Source organism: Dromiciops gliroides, chromosome 5 (assembly GCF_019393635.1).
Source record: "Dromiciops gliroides isolate mDroGli1 chromosome 5, mDroGli1.pri, whole genome shotgun sequence".
Lineage (NCBI taxonomy): Eukaryota > Metazoa > Chordata > Mammalia > Microbiotheria > Microbiotheriidae > Dromiciops > Dromiciops gliroides.
Genome location: NC_057865.1, coordinates 150,684,843 through 150,705,604, shown reverse-complemented (window position 1 = coordinate 150,705,604; position 20,762 = coordinate 150,684,843). Strand labels below are relative to the sequence as shown.

The 20,762-nt window shown below is 36.9% G+C and overlaps 1 protein-coding gene across 1 annotated transcript in view; it reads left to right on the top strand.

The window, feature by feature from the left end:
- MAGI2 (membrane associated guanylate kinase, WW and PDZ domain containing 2) overlaps nt 1–20,762 on the top strand; it is a 1,715,773-nt gene that overhangs the window by 1,299,408 nt on the left and 395,603 nt on the right.

Genomic DNA, 20,762 nt, shown 5'->3' with positions numbered 1-20,762 from the left:
CTCTTTACTACATCTTAGCTATAAATCCAAAAGAGCCATTCAATTCAATAAGCATTCATTGCACACTTATTGTGCATGAGGTACTATTCTAGGTGTTGCAGATACAAAGTATAACATATCCCCTGACTTTCTAATTCATTAGAAGAATAGTGATGTGCATGCATAATTTTGGTACAGAATATAGTGAGATAAGATCAAAGGAGAGACCTAAACAATATATTGTAAGAAATTTGAAAAGGGGGAAAGATGAAGGAAAACATCTTGAAGAAGGCTTTTTTTTTTTAATAAGAGAAGAATTTCAGCAGGTAGAGAGATATAGAAAGGGTTCATTCCCAGGCATAGTGGGTGGCCTGTTTGAATGCAGGGTGGTGGCAAAAGCAGATCAGGAGGGGCAGCTAGGTGGCGCAGTGGATAGAGCACCAGCCCTGGAGTTAGGAGGACCTGATTTCAAATCCAGCCTCAGATACTTACCACTTACTAGCTGTGTGACCACGGGCAAATCATTTAACCACAATTGCCCCGAAAAAAAAAAAGAAAAGCAAATCAAGAAATGGGTAGTAGTCCACTTTCGCTGGTAGCAAGTGAAGGCGATGATTGTAAACTAAGTCTAGAACTGTAGACAAGAACAAAAATGGGAAAAGCTTTAAATGCCAAAGCAAAGGTTTCATAGTTTATCCTCTAGAATGTAGATCTCTGAAGATTTTTTTTTAATTTGCAAGTGGCATGATCAGACCTGTGGAGTAAGAATTGTATTTTGAGAGCCATGTGAAATATGGATTAGAAATTGTTCATTGATACTATAGAAGTGTCAGCAAACCTTGGCAACTGATGATAATAATAACAACAACATGATGATAATAGCAGTAACAAATGGCATTTTTATAGTACTTTAAAGTTCTCAAAATGCTTTCCATACCTCATGATAATACTTTTAAAGTAAGTACTGCCAGCATAACTCTCCCTATTTCACAGATGAAGAAAACAAGATGTGCTGAGTGATATAAAGCAAAGAATAAAAAAATGACTTTGAAGTTTAAAGCCTAAGTGAGTGGAATACAGCAGTGCATCAACAGAAAGAGGGAAGTTGTGAGTAAGGAAAAGTGATGAGTTCATTTTGGGACATATTGATTTAGGATATGAGCAAAGTATCCACTTGGAACCCTCCAGCAGACAACTGGAAATATAGATTTAGAGCAAAGGAAAAATATATTGCGGTAGATATAAAGATTTAGAAATCATCTTGACAAAGGTGATGTTTGATGCAATTAGAGTCTCCAGGGGAACGAATGAAAAGAGAGAAGAGAACTGAGATCAAAGACTTGGTTGATGCCACTCTTGGAGATAGGAGGAAGATGAATGAGGAAGGGATACAGAGATAGAGTGCTTAGACCGGCAGGAAGAGGACAAGGGGAGAGTAACCTCACAAATAACAAGGAAGAAGAGAGGAGCAAGATGAAAAGGATAGTAAAACAGTATCTAGGGCTGCCAAAAGTTCAAAGAGAATGAGTACCGAGAAAAAACCATTGGATTTAGCAATTAAAAGGTCATTGGTAATTTATTTTTTGACAAACTACAGCATTTGGCACTCCAGGAGAGAATCTGGGTCAGAAGCCAGGTTGCAATGGATTTGGAAGTGAGTAGTAAGGAACTTTAAAATGATAGCTTGCAGAAGAGATGCAGTTAAGAAAAGGTTGTTTGTTTTGTTTTAAGGACAGAGGAAACGAGCAGATTTGTACAGTGGGGTAAAGGAGTCAGTAAAGAGGGAGATCCCAAGTAGGGGCCTTCTGTTAAAACAAAGTTGAAAAGAAATGTGAGGAATTAAGATAAAGGTCAAAATAGAGGGGTTAGCCTTGTCATTTGAAATCAGTCCTCTTTAGAAGTAATATGAGTTACATGCTAATCTGCTGCCGTAGATGAATTTAGTCATGGTTAATTCAATTCAAGCAAATTTTATTAAACACCTGTTTTATACAAAGCTTCTGTTAGTCCCCAAAGGGTGTATGGTCTTATGGGCTTAATTTATAGTCTTTGATTCTACTATGTTATTAATAGAAATTATGCAAAGTGTAATAAAGATTTGAGGCAGATATTCAGATAATTCAAACAAAAATATATAGCTTCAAAAAGAGATATAACTCCATATATCTGGTGAGCATTTTTTGCTTTCCGTATAATTGCAGTGCCTCACTTTATTTGATGCATATTTATTTTACACATATTGATTACATGTATTTTACATGTATATATTTTATGTGAACACAGACATCACTTGGAAAAAACAAAAAGATAGCTATTATTTGTATCTAATCAGTATAATTGGTATCCATTTTAATTGGTGATTTCATTAATTAAAGAACTCATCTTAATTAGAGTTCAAGTTTTATTTATCTGGATTGTCCATATTCCGTTATTTTTATCATATATGTAACTAAATACAGGAGGAAAAATTGCAGAAAAGCCAGCTACCATCTTGAATTTGAATAGTAGTCCAGTTTATAGAAGCTTTATGCACACATATGAAGTACTTCTTGAGATGTTCATGCCTTGAGGTATTTTTGTGATAAATGAAGTCAGCTAACTCCTTACAGTTAATTATAGAAACTAAGCTAGAAACTTAAAAGTTATAGTTGCCATAGTAACTTTCACTCAGTTACATTTAATGTTTGGTGCATATTCAAGTATACATGCAACTGTAAAAATAGTTTTTCTTACTACTATTGCTGGGTTAGTATCATTATGAAAGGGATTATTTTTCCAGTTTTGTCTATTTAATATAATTATAATATGCATTTGGCATAAAAAATCAACAGGATCTGTGTTGTTCACTATAGATATAAGGGTCCTAAGTGATCCATTTTACGATGATAGAGGCATCTGTTCTTCACTTCAGGTTTATATATGGTTTTAGGGCGCTCCAACTACAAGTAGATATTGTAGGAAGTATAAACAGCCTACTTCTGACTGATGATGCTTTCATGGACCCCTGCTAACACTGATATACACATTCCCTTCCAACAATGCCAGTCACAGCCCATTCATGCCTGCCTGTGCTTTGTGAATCTTGTTGGAATCTTCCCATTATTTGCCAAAATGTAAACCACCTAGTCTCCTGGATCCTGGAGGCCTTCCTCCAATTCTCTTGGCATCACATGGATAATAGTAATACATACTAGATATCCATCAATTATTCCTTCCTCTCACTATCTAACCATCTTGTCTTTATTTGTCCAAGCAACTATCTCTCTAATGACATCCTATACACAGCTTCCCCTGCCCAATTCTTCATTTGTTATGTATGGCATCCTGCTCACACCTACCATATGTCTTTCCATTACCTTTTCACTGAGCCTCAACATAATTCTTTAGAGACTCTAGAATCCCATCACTCATAGTCATTGTAAAAATTGTGCAAATGTACATATACTTACATATACATGTGTATACATACATGCATGCATGCACACATGCATATATCAACCTCACTATCATTAGGAAATCTCTTCAATTTGGATTTCTTCTTTAATTGGGCAAGGGATCACATGGCCTTATGTAGCAGTGAGTGACTATCTTTTAACAGACACATAGGCAAATACAAGGTAAAAGAAAAAAATGGACCCTCCGTTGCCAACAAGGGTATGTCAGTTATAAAGTAAACGTGTGCCAAGCAGATATAAATGACCTCAGTTTCCTTATTTGTCAATTCAGTGGGTTAGAATAGAAGATCCAGTTAGGGAAAGTCTATAATTCCTTGAGATCAAAGAACTAGTCTTAGGTGAAACAGAAAGAGTGATATAATTCCATAAAATAATGATAGTTCAATATTAAGTACTTGAATTTTAAAATATAAGGAATGAAGACACTCATAATGTCATTAATATTGAAAAGTGTTCTGTACAAGCAGGTGACCAGGCATGGCACCACCATCGGCAAAACAAAAAATACCAGCCTTTGTTCCCTTCTGTCATTAGTGGCAGTAGGGACCCAGAAGAAAGAGGTTTAGATTGTCAGCTTCATTGTTATAGTAGCATAGAATCTGAAAGGATGAAAGGCCATACAATCCAAACCTTAGTTTTACTAGAATACTCTATATTACGCTGCCTAGGTAATCTTCTGGCCTTTGCTTATAGACTTCCAGTGATGGGTAGTCTATTCCCTCCACTTTTTGAGAGCTCTAATTCTTAGGAAGTTTTTCTTTGTATCTAGCCTAAATTACCCTCTTTCAAATTTCTATGCATTGCTTCAGAGTTCTGCCCTCTGAGACCAAGAAGTAAAAGCACTTCTTTGATGTTAGCTCTTTAATATTTGAAGACAGATAGCATGTTCACAGATAAAAGGTGGTACCCTTCCTCAATCAGGAGAAAAACCTATATAGTAGGCACCACAAGATTTGATTTCAGAATCCCCAGGCATCATCACCATCACCAAAGAGATCTGAAAAGAAGACAAATCCCTTCTTCTGGCAATTTCTTGGGGCTGACAAGCAGCGGTGAAGCATTTAATTTCAAAGTAGTGGCATCCTAGTCCCTCTCTTTCCCTCAAAGTGCACTATTAAATGGCCACTAGTTAGCATCCTTTCTTTTTTTTTTTGAGGGGCAATGAGGGTTAAGTGACTTGCTCAAGGTCACACAGCTAGTAAGTGTCAAGTGTCTGAGGCCAGATTTGAACTCCTGAATCCAGAGCTGGTGCTTTATCTACTGTGCCACCTAGCTGCCCAGCATCCTTTCTTATTCCATCTGCAAAAAGGGCAGTCAGGGCAGGTTTCTAGTCTATGTAACAGCAGTCTATTTTTCTTCTAGCCTACATCAAAGTGATGGTGGTCCAGTACTTATCAAAGGATTAAATTTTCATACAGATATGAACCAGAAATCTAACTGACACAACTCTTAAAAGGAGAAAAACGTGAGTTCTTTTAAATGAAGAAAAAGAAGAGAGAAAAAAACTGTAGAGTTAAACAGCTGTGACTTTTGTACAATTTTTTCCCCTATGTGAAATTATGTCTGCCGGCATAGATTTGGGTTTTAATGGCAGTTACACAATTTGCTTAACTAGCTAGGCCAGAAGACACAATTTTGTGGGACAGCTTTCATGCAAAGCTGTCTCCTCTGGCATAGACAGGGAAGTAAACCATATAACTACAGTTAAAATTATAGTGGGTACTGGCAGATGTGATTTTCATGTAAAGATTTGGGTGGGCTTGTTTTCATGTGATACCACATCTGCTACTATAAAATATTACTCATATGCAATTCTAGGAAGGAATGAAGAAATACTACATATTGGAATGTTAACATGAAATGTAAAAAACAAAAAATAAAAAATAAAGCATACTTACTCTGTACTCAATATGGTGAATGTTCTCCAGTCATGATGTAGTAGGTCTGAAACCCTGAGATATTTCTGAATTGTATGAGTTCAATATACCATCCACAAACATGAGCATAATATGTTTCTTTCCTCCATGCCTCAAAAGCCCCTTCAAATAGTTTCTGTAATCTTCTGAGAAAATAATATCTATTCCTCTGTGAGATAAAGCAAACATTGTCAGCATAAACCAAAAATATTTCCCAGTTAAAAACAGGGAGACAGATCAGAATTGTCTTTTTGACCTTAACTGGCTTGTTATTAGAGCATTTCTGTTTCCCTTCCTATTCAGAAGCTGATTTTTCAGCTTATTCAATTTTTCTTCAGCCTTCAATAAAAAGCAATGTTCGGAAGCTTATTAAAACAAAACAAAACAAAACAAAAAAACCTGTCTCTTTTAATAGACTAAACTAATATAAATAATAGCTGGATTTTAATGCTTCAATTTTTATAAAGCAATTTATCTAAATTATCTCATTTGATCCTGAGAAAAATCCTGTAAGGTAAATAGTACAAGTATTGTGATTTAATGTGATTTAATTATAATTATTAACAAATAAATCACTCAGTAGCTTTCTAGACTGAAATGAGCTCTCAGGCTCCAGTTAACAGAGATGTCAGTTGTAAGACAAAGGAATGTGGACTGATCTGCCTCTTTTGGACTTCCTGATTTCATGTTAACCATTGAATTAGTTTTTTAAAAAAAGTAAATCTGAGAAAATGTTGCAGTCTTACTAGATCCTTTGCTTCTCCCAGGGTTATAGTCAAGTATACATTCAACAAGAGTATTCTTTTTTGGATGAGTACTGATATTTCCGAAATTCTCTAAATATATGAAAGAAGAATTGCTCTCCAAAGGAGCTGAAGCATGTTGGAGGTGGTGGAGATGGGGGAGGGATATTTGAAGTTCTGCCCATAGCTGCAATCAAATGATTAAAGGCCCCCTGTTGGGTGGTACATACAGTGACTCCCTATTTCTTACTTTATACCTGAATGTTAGGACCCTTCAGTCTTTTTCAGTTATGTTCAACTCTTCATGACCCCATTCTTGGCAAAGATACAGGAGTGGTTTGCCATTTCCTTCTCCAGTTCATTTTACAGATGAGGAAACAGAGGCAAACAAGGTTAAGTGACTTGCCTAGGGTCACACACCTAGTAAGTGTTTGACGCCAGATTTAAACTCAGTAAGATGAGTCTTCCTGACTCCAGGCCCAGTGCTCTATCCACTGTGCCACCTAGCTGAACAAATCATTAAATGGTCTCACCTGCTTTTCATGTTGCTTATTTAAAAGAAAACAGGAGTTTATTTCACTTTAGAACAACACAGAAAAGCCAATTATTTTTAAGAATGTCTTTCTCCTCCAGGCTGCCACAGACTATTGTCCCAGCTTATGGACAATTCTTTTCGGTCTTGTCATTTGTAGATATTAGATGATTTGTGATCATTGCTTCCTTATCTAATCCCCTTAGCATAAAAGGCTAAACTAGTTATTATGTTACCTTTCTCACACCCAAATCAGCCTTTTCTTTACCGTATCTGTAGTCTTTTCCACAGTGGCAAAAAGAGGAGAAAACAAACTTTGCCCACATCTTCCATGACTGACTTATAGTCAGAAGGCATTTTCTAATTTTTACTCTTAGATTGAAATTTCTTTTTTCCTTTAAAATAAATCTGTTTTAGGGGGCAGCTAGGTAGCACAGTGGATAAAGCACTGGCCCTGGATTCAGGATGACCTGAGTTCAATTCCAGCCTCAGACACTTGACGCTTAATTAGCTGTGTGACCCTGGGCAAGTCACTTAACCCTCATTGCCCAGAAAGGAAGAAAGAAGAAAAGAAATCTGATGAGGACTGAGGTTTAACTTAAGTCTACAGCTCCTTAAATGTCAACTTTACCTTGAAATATATTCTTAAAGAACAAATGTGAGAGAGAGAGAGAGAGAGAGAGAAAGTAAGTTATGGATAGTTGTTTGTTATACAGAGATCATATTTGGTTTCATCCTATAAGAACTTTCACATCTGCAAATTGACAGGTAAATATAATTTTATAAAGTATATTTGTAAGCAAAACCATTTTTCATATTTGTTAATAAATTACTTCCTTTAGTACTTACCTACCAATTGATATTGTCTTATATTTCTAGAATATATCGTATGGCCTCAAAAATTAAATAAGCCTCAATGAAATGAAGCAGAGTAAGGAAGACCTGGGTTCAAATTCTTCCTCAGACATTAGGCTGAGTGATCCCAGGTGTGATGAAATAATGGGATTTAGCAGATACTCAAAGACCCACCTGGAGATTAATCTATACTGATTGAATCAAGTGAGAGTGATTGACTGCTAATTAAACCTACTTCAAGTTAATTGGATTGTAATCACACTTGGCTATCCCTTAAGAAGGTATTGTTCTCAGAAACTAGACTGTGAACTCAACTTGAGAACACCTTCAAAGACAATGGATTTGGATGACGCCAACCAATCACCTTGAAGCAGTGTGTAAGGACCGCCTCTGTTCCAGATCTATAAAAAAGCTTCCACAAACAGCTTTCGAAGGGAGTTCCTGATTAAAGCAGGCTTGTGGAGGAGGACTTCAGGAAGAACCCAACCAGGCTGGAACTCTAGGCTAGACTGGAGCTGAAGCTTCTGATTTAAGGCGACCACAATTTAGATTTTAAACATCACACAGGCAAGTCATTTAATTTGCCTGTACCTCAGCTTCCTTATCTGTAAACTGAAAGAAACAGTGGTGGAAAACAAGTAATGTGGAGTGTAGAAGAGATTATGCTACGATCAATCTATCCATAACAACAACATAAACAAAAACTATAATATGTTCAAAAAGAAAGATGAAAGAGAAAATTATTTTAAGCACTTGTAAAAATCTAATAAAGTATGCTTAGTCATGTAGTTATGTAACGTGATATATATACACATGTGCACATAAAGAGCTGTATTATTGGCATCACCTCTCTCCCCAAAACAATACCCTTTTTGTTTGTTTCAGACAAATACTTTCTCATGTTATACATTTTTACATTATATATATATTTTTAAAGGAAGTATGTTTCACATGTCTACTGTATTATAACCCCCTTAAATTTAAGAGTAGAATTTCTCATTTATACACTAGTGGAGTAATCAATCTAAAATTAAAGTATACTAACTAACATCTTATATGGGGCAGTTAGGTTGAATAGGTGTGAATAGCAGTGAATGAGTGTTAATAGTTGAATAGCAGTGAATAAAATACTGGACATGGTATCAGGAAAAAGTCATCTTCCTGAATTCAAATCCAGCCTCAGACACTTGCTAGCTGTATGATCCTGGGCACATGACTTAACCCCCTTTGCCTCATTTTCCTCATCTGTAGAATGAGCTGGAGAAGGAAATGGCAAATCACTCCAGTATCTTTGCCAAGAAAACCCCAAGAAGGGTCATGAAGAATAGGACACGACTAAAATGACTGAACAACAATTTCTTATCTATAAAATAGATCTTTGGATTAGATAGTCTTTAAGGTCCTTTAGTTCTGGTGTTCTGTGATTATTTGGATGTAAAAATTTGGCAGCAGATGTATTTAGCATTTTTCTGTGTAATAGTCTACATTATGAATCCATTTGTTGTTATATACTGTCTCATCCAGAATTTAGGATATATTCATCTTTAGACTCCATCTTTTTTGACATAGGGCAGCATACCAAAACTTTTTACATTTTAAAATCTCATTTCCAAAATCCTCTCATATAAGATCTATAGAAACAAGGCAACCTAAAAGAAAGGGCTGCCCTGTACTAGAATAACTTGAACAGAGGTCTATATACATCAAACTGAAGCTCTAATTGTCATTAAAGACATAAAAGGACTGGTTCATCAAGATTTCTAGAGTCACAGTAGGGAGCTATATTTTAATCTGCTGTCTAAACCAAGTAAATTTGAGTGGAAAATTGCTTTCCATTTTTCATTATTAGAAAGTGACAGTGTTACACCCTCCTTTATTACAAGTATTTAACAGATGACTTCATTTTTAACTAGATGAAATCATATTACAATAAACTCACTTAATTGTGTAATAAAGATGGATAAATCTTTTTTTAAAAGTTTGGTTATCAACCTCAACATGTACAAATCTATTTCAGCATGATTGGATGGACTTTAAAACTATCAAGATATCACATCCTGTTCTCTCTTTGAGAGAGTTAGTCTATCCAACAGAAATCAAAAGAAAGGATATTTGCTCAGATAAGCCAGCAAGATTAGTTCAGATTTAATTTAGTTCCTAAGAACATCTCATCATTAGGTGTCTGGTTTCTGAAGGCTCCATTAAGCACTAACTGTTTGCCACTTTCAGCATGATAGAAGGTTCTAGTTCAAATTGCCCAGTGACAGGAACATTAATACACATAGACTAGAGAAGTTTGGATTGTTTTTTTCTTTTTATTCCACCCTCTATTTTCTACAGTTTGGAGATTCCTGAATGTAGATATATTTTAAATTAATGAACTGGTTTTTTAAAAAGGCTATAGTCTTATATAATAGTCATATCTAAATTTTAAAATCAGTTAAAATTCTTTAGCAACCTAGTTGAGTCTCTGTCATCAAATGTAAGTTTTTATCTCTAAAAGTTATTGCTGACTCCTTTATTAACTTTGGAAAATTGAGTGTCATTCTCAGACCATAATGGCAACAGAGCTGCCAATTTGATTGTTCTAATATCTGTATGAACCAATAGTAGACAAACCTTTTAATTAGACAGGATAGTTATCAGAAATCTAGGAGCTCCCAGCAAAACCTATGTTTACACCTATTCCTCTCACCTACCCATTTTCATTCACTTGCAGCTCCCCCCTCATCTGTAAATGCTAAGTTAAAATGGCTGTGGAGATTGTTGCTGAATTTATTGCTACCCTAAGGCCTCTGTGGCTGGGGAGGGCCAGGAATTTAGAGTTTAAAGGTAGGATTGGGTTTGTCCAGAGGGAAGATGGAAGACACGGCTAGGACTGGGTCTTTAATCTTGTCAGTATGGACAGTATCAAAATTAAGATTAGAACCTAGTCTGTGTCATACTACCTGCTTCTTTAAACAAGCAAATTCTGTCACTTTCCTCTGCTTTTCTGCCAAACCTTTTCTCTCAATTTCCCCTACCCTGTCTCAGTCTATTCGTTCATTGTCCTCTTGATAGCCAACATTCTCAACTTCTGAAATACAAAGAGTTTGAGCCTATATACCTCTCAGTTTCTTTTCTCACCTCAGTAGGAGGCACAAGAAAGCATAACACAGAATCTAGGCTTAGCTTTTTCTTTATAGACCTCTTTTGTTTCATTCTTGCTCCAGTCTCTGTTCTGGATCCCACTTAAATGAGAAATGTTCCCTCTGGCTTGTGTTTTGCCTTACCCTTAGAAGACACATTGGATATACAGAGTAGTCCAGGGGATCTTTTTTTGGTCTCAAAATGGAATTGTCCCAACTCTGAAGACAGGGTTGGGTTTATATTAGGAGAACTGGTCCTATGCTAAATAGTAACTACCTCCGCAATTCTATGTCCTTACCTTATTTTCCTTATCCCTCAAACTCTCATACTATATTTCTGTCTTTAACTGCCTTTTCCTGTGAAAATTTCCATTGAATGATAGCTCTTTTTCTCTGAATGTTATTTCTGTTATTCCTAGAATCTTTTATGGCCTTGGCAGTCTTCCAACTCTACCTAGAATTTAAGGGCCATTGAAGATTGACAGATCCAACAATGCAAGGAGCTGGTGGGAAATGACCAAAGGGGAAACTGTCTGGTGTTATTGTTTAGTCTTTTCATTCATGCTTGACTCTTCATGACCCCATTTGGGGTTTTCTGGGCAAAGATAGTAAAGAGTTTTGCCATTTCCTTTTCCACCTCATTGTACAGAAAAGGAAACTAAAATAAACAGTTAAGTGACTTGTCCAGGGTCATACAGTAATTAAGTATTTGAGGCCAGATTTGAACTTAAGAAGATAAGTCTTCCTCACTTCAAATCCATTGCTCTATCTACTGTACCATCTAGCAGTCCAAGCTGTTTGATAAGTATCCATCACCTTATCTCCAGGGATGCCAAATAGGCAATCAAGCAAATTGATTTTTGCCTTCCTATCATATATATTGCTAAGTATAGAGGTCACATAAACAATCTAAAGGACTTCTTTAAGTGATGTACTAGAGTGAATTCATTGCAATGTTAACTTTTAGTGGTCACTGAAAAAGATGCATACAAATGCAGTTCATTCCCTTTACTAAGTCAGGTGGGTTAAAGCTGGGCTAATATTATAAATATTATGTTTCTAGAATACATCATATGACCTCAATAATTAAGCTTCAATGAAATGAACTCAGAGTCAGGAAGACCTGGATTCAAATTCTTCCTTGGACATTAGGCTGAGTAATCCCAGGGAGGTCACTTAATTTCCCTGTGCCTCAGCTTCCTTATCCGTAAACTGAATGAGTTGTATTCCATGACTGCTGAGGTTCTTTCCAGCCCTAAATTTGTGATCCTATGTTATATCTGCATCAGGGTTGCTATATATACAAATTATATGTATATACATTCATGCTACTTTAGATATGCTAGCAATTGCTAGCACTTATATATCACTTTAAAGTTTGCTAAACACTTTACAAATATAATTTCATATTATCCTCACAAAAACCCTGGGAAGAAGTACTATCATTACCCCCTTTTTATAGATAAGGAAATTGAGGCAGCCACAGATTATGAGCCTAGAGTCACACTGCTAGGAAGTATTGAGGCTAGATTTCAACATAGGTCTTCCAAATTATGGCTGAGATGTTTTTTTGTGGAAATGGTAAAGTACACATACTAAGATGGGTGTCTAGTTACAAGCATAAACTGTTCTACCAACATAACTACAGAAGAGTAAAAGCTCTATTTTTCAAGGTTACTCCTCCTAACCCCAGTTACTAATCAATCAAGTAGCATTTACTATTATATGGCAAACAGCATACTAAATAGGAAGCAAGCAAGGAAGGAAGAAAGGATCCCTATTCTCAAGGATACCAGCATTATAAAAAGCCGTTCTAATAGAGTTTCCAAGTCAATGAAAGGTACAATTGATGAATTAAAGGTATATGCTCTAGGGGTTAGAAAGAGCAAACAAATAAATAAGCAAAAACTGCAGCTTAGACAAAGAGCTAGTTGAGGGAGCAGAGAAGCTAAAGAGCAGAAGAGACATTCACCTTTTCCTACAACCATTCCTTTTTTTTTCTACAGAGAGAACATTTGCTTAATGTGGCAGATGAGGGAGAAAGACATCCCATGTTCATAAATGCTTTCACTAATGAATTTGGAATACATGTCTTAAATACCTCCTACATGGAAGACACTATGCTAGGCATTGGGAATACCAAGAGAAGAGATTCCTCTGCTCTCAAGGAATTAATGTTCCAAGGGGGAAGGGAATAAAACAAAATTGTGATGGAAATGAAAGTGAATTAAGTGAATGAGAGAAATTTAGCAAGCAGCAATGGGGAATTTGATGCCAGAGAGATCACCTTTGTTGGATATGGGAGTGGTGTGGGAAGGCATCATAGACAATCTGGCACATGACTGGCATTGAAACAAGGGATGGATTTTTATTGCTATGGACAAAAATCATTCCATTCTAAGCATGGAAGATGGTCCAAATATAGTTCTAGAGATGAGAGAAGGTAGTAAAAGAATAGGAACTTAAAAGGCATTCATTTTGTTGGGTTCATAGACTGCATGAAGGAGAACAGTGTGAGATAAAGCTAGAAAGATAGGTTGTAGAGCAACTTGAATTCCAAGACTTAGAGTTTATACTTTTTTTTTTCAAAATGGGGAAGGGGTAGCTAGGTGGCACAGTAGATAAAGCACTGGCCCTGGATTCAGGAGGACCTGAGTTCAAATCCAGCCTCAGACACTTGACACTTACTAGCTGTGTGACCGTGGGCAAGTCAAATAACCCTTATTGCCCCACTATATATATATATATATATATCACTGTCTGAGTGATCTCATTGCTATAACTCTATGGTCAAATCAATCCTTTACTCAGAAAATTTCAGGGCTCCCCATTTTGATTTCTTTTATATACATACATATATATGTGCATGTGTATATATGTATATGTATATGTGTGTGTGTGTGTGTGTGTGTATATATATATATATATATATATATATATATATCCATAGAGTTATAGCAGTGAGATCACTCAGACAGTGGTACAAAGAATAGATTAGGGGTGCCCTACACTGGAGACAGAAATAATAAGCAAAAGGCTTTTGTAATAGCCTAGGAGAGATGGTGGGCCCTCTGTGAACAAGAGTCTTTGTAGTAGAAATTGAATGGAGAACATGGATACCCAAAATGTTTTTGAGATATTGACAGGAATTAGTAACTAATCAATTTTTTTAAGTCAGGGAGAAGAAAGAGTTAAAGATGAATACAAGATTAAGAGCTTGGGAGCCTAGGAGGAGAAAGGTACTGTCCATAGAAATTGAGAATTTAGGAGAGGTATTTGGGGGAGGAATATAAATTCATAAAATATATCCTACTTTTGAATTTTAGTTATGGCCCATGCTGCTGAGGAACAATTGCAGCAAGGAAAAAGTTAAAATACATGTTCAGAGATTCCACAAGATACTGTCAGCAGACTTTTGGAAAATAGCCATTAAATAGTAAACAATCATCTTTTCTGGTTCAGTCCTCTTACCTGCATCAGCATCCCAAGAGAATCTCAAATGGCAGCAGGGAACACTGGGGGAGAGACAGGAAAAGCCTGGTGGAAATTTTTTCACTTCTGGTGATGCCCCTCCACATAACTTTGTGCTCTTTCTTTTCCTACCTCACTCCACTCCTTTAATATGTATTCCCTTTTTACTTCTGTCAAACTATACAGTATTGAGTAGATAACTATAAGGGGACAAAAACCCTAAACTTCATATTTTGGGGAAGAGGGAAACTTCTTAATCATGGCATTAATTTATCTTGTTGAAAAAATCATGAGTAAAATAGCAGAAGTTCCACCAAAGCTTTTATTTTTAAATGAAGTATTTTTTTAAATACCAAATTAAATCATATGTCCAAAACATTTGAAACATTCTACATTGGCTCTGGTAGGTTTCATTAACATTTTTCTCCCTTGCTCCCTCTGTCATTCCCTTTCTCCCTCTCTCCCTTCCTTCCTTCCTCCCTCCTTTCCTTCCTTCACTAAGGAATTTGAGATGATTTGTTTTTCCTTTTTTTTCCATTAACTTGTGAGAAGCACAGCAGATAGATAACTAATCTCCAAGACAGGGAGATTGAGGTCCAATTCCTGCCTGTGACTCATACTGGCTGGGTGACCCTAGACAAATCACTTAACCTTCTAGTGCCCTGAGGCCACCCTCCAGAAATTGTAGAATTGCTGATCTGCTTTGGTGGAAGGATTTTACTCCTTAGGAATACCTTATACCAGTGAAATGACAGGTCTAATACAAAAAACAAACTTGATAGCTGGTGTTTCATTGTGGAGGCAGAAGCTCACTGACCTAAGAGCCAGAATTACTGAGGTCTGCATGTATGCCAGTGTCCTGTGGTTAGTATCACAATTTCACATTGCAGAAGAGCCAAAAGGAGATTGATAGCTGAGGTTGAATGGGTATGGTGACCTCATACCCAAGGCATTCATCTTCTCCCTCCCAGAGTATGCAGATCCTCCTTTGCCTCACCAAGTTTCACCAACATAAGTCCTGCCTGTGTGAGCTAGGAAGAACTCTCTCTTCAAGGCTTATTCTTCAGCATCCCCTTAACTCTTATGTATTACTTACAGATTTTTCTCTCTATCACCAGGAAATCTTAATGGTTTCCACAGGCCTTTTTACCAGGATAGATAATAAAACAACCTGAATAATAATAATGATAATTAGTAACAATAGTAATAATACCTTACCCTGTAATGATCCAACAAGGTAATGGCCCTTAAGATACTATATAAAGTGGGGGCAGCTAGGTGGTGCAGTGGATAGAGCACCAGCCATGGATTCAGGAGGACCTGAATTCAAATCTGGGCTCAGACACTTGACACTTACTAGCTGTGTGACCCTGGGCAAGTCACTTAACCCCAATTGCCTCCAAAAAAAGATACTATATAAAGTATACCACAGTGAGTGGCATACTGAATTGAAGTGACTAACCTTGCAGTCAGGAAGACATGAGTTCATATCTTGCCAATGACACACGTTGGCTATGGGATCCTGCATAAGACATTCTACCTCTCATTCTCCCCAGGCGACTCTCTAAGGATATCAAGGGCAGAAGAGGTGCCAGTGTACATTGGTAAAGGGCATTTCATCACTGGAAGTTCCCAACAACCAAGGAAATAACAAGTCTAGAAAAAAATGAAAACATGGAAATATAAGACAGGGACAGAGTCTTCATGACACTGTGTTTCTTACCTAGTCTCCAGCTCTTTAAATAATGATGACAACAACAACAGCAATAATAATAATTTGCATTTATAGAGTACTTTGAGGTTTACAAAGCATTTGACAAATATTATCTCACTTAATTTTCACAACAACGCTGGGAGGTAGATGCTATTATTATCCCCATGTCACAGAAAAAGAAACTGTCAGATAAAGGTCAAGTGACTTGCCCAGGGTCATACAACTAAAGTGTCTGAAGCCATGTTTAAACACAGGTCTTCTTAACCCCAAGGGCAGCCGTCTAGCTACCTTGCTATACCACCTAGTTACACAATAGGTACCTATACTTTGGATCATAGATGGTATTTAGACATAGAAAGGACCTTAGTCCTACTCTCTCCTTTGGTAGATAAGGAAACTGAGGCCATCACAAGAGATTAAGTGATTTGTTCCAGATTGTCCAAGCCAGGTAGCCCCATCAGATTCCAAATTAAGGGTTTTCCCCCACTTTACAAGCCTTCTTCTTAACGAAAATTAAATTGAACTACATTTTATTGAAATTGTACTGCATATTCATAAGTCCTCTGAACTGTTTGCCTAAAGCCTACATCCAGGCTCTGACTTCATCAGTGTGACTTAATATACTTAAGAGTACACCTGTCTTGACAGCCCAGGAAATATACCAGTGGAATAAGCCTCCCACACATACACATTTCAGGATCTTTTCCTGAGCTGGCAATCAAAATAAGTTAGGATACTGTGGCCAGATATCATTCCCACAAGGACATAATTCATGACTCTTCATAAAACTCTATGTCATCCTTAATAGGCACCAGAGAACAGTGGAGGAGAGAATATAGAATTTCTTTTCCTCTCATTTAATTTTTTAATTTTAATTTTTTTTTTGGGTGGGGCAATGGGGGTTAAGTGACTTGCCCAGGGTCACACAGCCAGTAGGTATCAAGTGTCCGAGGCCGAATTTGAACTCAGGAACTCCTGAATCCAGGGCCGGTGCTTTATCCACTGTGCCACCTAGCCACCCCCTTCCTCTCATTTAAAATGTAAAAGATTCTGGTATGGAGGAAGCTCTGCTTAATGAGGAATTACCGAATCATAGATTTGGAGCTGAAAGGAATCCATCTGGTCCAAAGCCTTATTTTGACACATAAGGAAAGTGAGGCCTAGAAAGGATTAGTGGCTTGGCCAGAGTCACAATGATAGTAATTTGTGAGTCTAGGATTTGAATGGGTCCAATTCCAACATTCTTTCCTCTACTTCCCCTTGCCTCCTAAATCCCAGACCTGGGCTAACTATCTACAGTCATCTTATTTTCATCTCCTCCCCTCCAGTATGTGACTCAAGGAACTAGGAATTAAAAACCCACTCCCTTCAGATCCCTTGCTTGTCTCTGTTATCCAAGTAGAGGTTTCTTGACTATCCCATGGGCTTTAAACTGAAAGAAACTCTGTTTGGGGATGATGTCGGAGGCACTTTGTCTCTAGGGAAATTGGCGGGTGAGTGTCTCTGGCATTCACAAACTATGACTGCATAATGCAATATTTAGGAGGGAGAGGAGGAAGAGCAGCACTCTTTAAATATCACACTTTAAATTTTGCAGAGCTCTTTACAAATATTATTTCATTTGATCCTCACAACCACCCTAGGAGGTAGGTGTTATCATCCCCATTTTGCAAATGAAGAAATTAAGGCAGACAGAGGTTAAATGACTTGCCCAAGGTCACAGAGCTACTAACCAAGGGAATGCTTGAATTTATGTCTTCCTGACTCCAGGTCCAATGTCCAAATTTCAGCCAAAACTCCCAAAGATTTTAGCAGGAAAGCTTTCCAATCTCCATGAAGACAAATTATTCCTTAATATATTCCTTCTTCTCCTGCAATGATTTTTTTTATTAAAAATACACAGTGACTTTATTTCCATGTCTTTACATACTCAACTATAATCTATAATGCATAGGCACTCTCAGTGACAGAATAAGAATAAAAATTGTACTTCAAGATAACATGATACTGGATAATGTGCATATGTCAATAGTTTGGTAGGATTTTGTTTAATCTAGTAGTAAATACCCAAAACAACTTTTCTGAATTCAAAAGTAACGCCTAGTTTTATTTGACACCCTGCAATTATTCTTAACTTTTTTTGAGTCAGAAACCACTTTGGCAATCCAATGAAACCTCTGGATCCCTTCTCAGAATAATATTTAGTGCCTAAAACAAAATATATAGGATTACTATGAAAACCAATTATATTGAAATACAGTTACCAAAATTTTTAAAAATCAAGTTTTGGATCCCAGGGTTGCAAACCCCTGGCTCCTGAATGTGAACTTGTTTCAAGTTCCTTTTTCCAGGGAACATGAGGCTCCCCCGCAGCTGATCGAATGGAAGGATATGTGGGAAAATAAGAGATAATGGCTCCTCAACTTTGTATGTGTCCCTTGCAGTTCCCACAAGGACATATCTCTGTATCTGTTTGTCTCTCTCTTCTGTCTTGCTCAGCCAGTTGAGGATGAAATAGGGCTCTTCAGTGTATGACCATTTTGTATGGCTCTTGGAACCTAATACTGTATGCCATAAAGATTCACCAACACAATGTATGTGACAAGACTGCACATAGTCATAAACAGTGAGAACTCCTGATAGAAATTCTATAGTTGCTTCCCAGACTCTGTTACTCCATGGAGGCTGGGTGTGATAGATAGTAATTATGGGACAAAGGATAGGCAATAGGGATGATGATGGTGTTCTGTCCTTACATCCTTTATTCCCATCTCCAGCCCACAGTATCATTGCTAAACTGAATTAAGCTATTCATGTTGGAAGCATGAGGAAGACAAGGCTTCCCTATTCATAGACAATCACTTTTCTTTGTGATGGCCCATTGAGAGCTTGGGAGCATTTTAAAGATTTTAAATGAATGACTTCATTTGTCCAATGTAAATGGTTTCTGGCAATTAGCTTAGGGTACTAAACTAACATTCAACTTTCACTATTTGGGAGAAAAAGAATGCCAGATTTCTGGATAACTTATTGGTATTTTTGTTCTCAAAGAATTCTGGGAAGTGGCTTTAATGTAAGACAGAGTAGTCTTATTGACTCTTCAAATAAAGCTATGTGATGTTGATAGGGCAAATGGTGAAAATTCTTATCTAGCAAAAATAATGATTTGCAATTATAGGCACCTCAGCCATGACATGCTTTCCCAGAAATAAAAAGTTTCCAGGGAGGTACCTGAAAATGTGTGTTCTAAAGGATAAATGGATGCATGAGAGATAGTGCTCCTCATTTCAGTGGGACACATTTGAATAGAAGAGAACATGCTCACATTATGCTATATTTCAAAGCTGTTGAATTAAACTTTGTCTTCATCACTAACCAGAATAAGTAAAGACCATAAAAATATATCTGCCCTGCCCCAACTCTCACTCTCTCACTCTCTCTCTCTCTCTCTCTCTCTCTCTCTCTCTCTCTCTCTGTCTCAACTAAAAACAGAATGAGTATGGCAGAGTTCAGGGTTGTAGGCATTTAGGCATCTCTCAAGTGGAATGAAAGAGTGAAGTTACATAAGGATAGAGTGGCAGTACATCCCCTCTACCATGCGAAACTACAGAGGATAGGACATAGTGAATTCAGGGACAGCCCCAAGGTAGGGAAGATCGGAGCTCAAACCCCATATAGAACACATACTGAATTGTGACCTTGGGTAAAATCTCAGTGCTCTAGATAACTCTCTAAGTATTGACCTGAGTTAGTAGAATGACTTTCCTCATCCAGGAATTCCCTATACTAATTAAATCACTGTTCCATTCACCTATTGCCTGTGATTTAAGGGGCTCCCCTAAGGTAGTACAAATATTATTTCACCCATTTTACAGATGAAGTAACTGAGGCTTAAAGAAGTAAAATTATTTGTCCATTGTCCCATAAGTAGTTAATTATCAGAGCTAAGGTTTGAATCCAAGTCCTCTGACTCCAAATATACATCAGAGAAATTCCCTTTATCTTTTTTTTTTCTTTGTAAAATACAAACTGCAGTCATCAAAAACTTATCTAGCACACCAGAAATTCACTACAGCATTTTTCACCTTGGAGAGAAATTATATAGAAAGCAAATTTGTCATGGACTATTTCATAATAAGGCACTCACATTTATTTTTAAGGCAAGTACCGCTACAATGATCCTAATTCTAACCTTGGAAGTAAGATCAACTTTTCTAAAATAAAATACCAAAATTTGAGTCCTCAGATAGTTGCCTTAATCAGAGGTCAGTATCAGTAAGTACCCCAAGCATCATTTTTCCTGAGAACAACTAGAGCTTCAACATGAGATCCCATCTGAAGAAGGCCCAGTTTATTGTTTGGATCTTCCATGTGTTAACTAGTAAGGTGTATCCCCTCTCACACACCAGCACATCCCATAACATAATTTTGTAAACAAAAAAAAGTTCATTTTAATTTTTAAACTACATTCCATGGATAAAGCACTGGCCTTGGATTCAGGAGTACCTGAGTTCAAATCTGGCCTCAGACACTTGACATTTACTAGCTGTGTGACCCTGGGCAAGTCACTTAACCCCCATTGCCCCACCAAAAAAAACAATAAAACAAAACAAAAACAAAAAAGATATCATTATCAAAAAAAAATTAAAAATTGCATTCCATGGAATAAATTGTTATAAATTTCCAGTTGTTATAGCTCATAATGGTTTTATTTAGTCAAAACCTTGCATTTTTGTGTTTATTTTAATGGGGAAAATGGTCAAACTAGTTTGTTTCATCTTCCAATAAACCAAATCATTTCAATCTGTCTTCATTTCTTTAAAAGTCAGGGCACTAGATAGAACTCTCTTGATGGAGAGGATCTATGAATCAGTTTAAGCTGCAAACTTGGATCTTTGAAAAGGCAGGGATCAGATTGTGTCATAGGCATTTTACTTTCCTCTTCTGTCCTTGTTTTTTAGCCTTATTC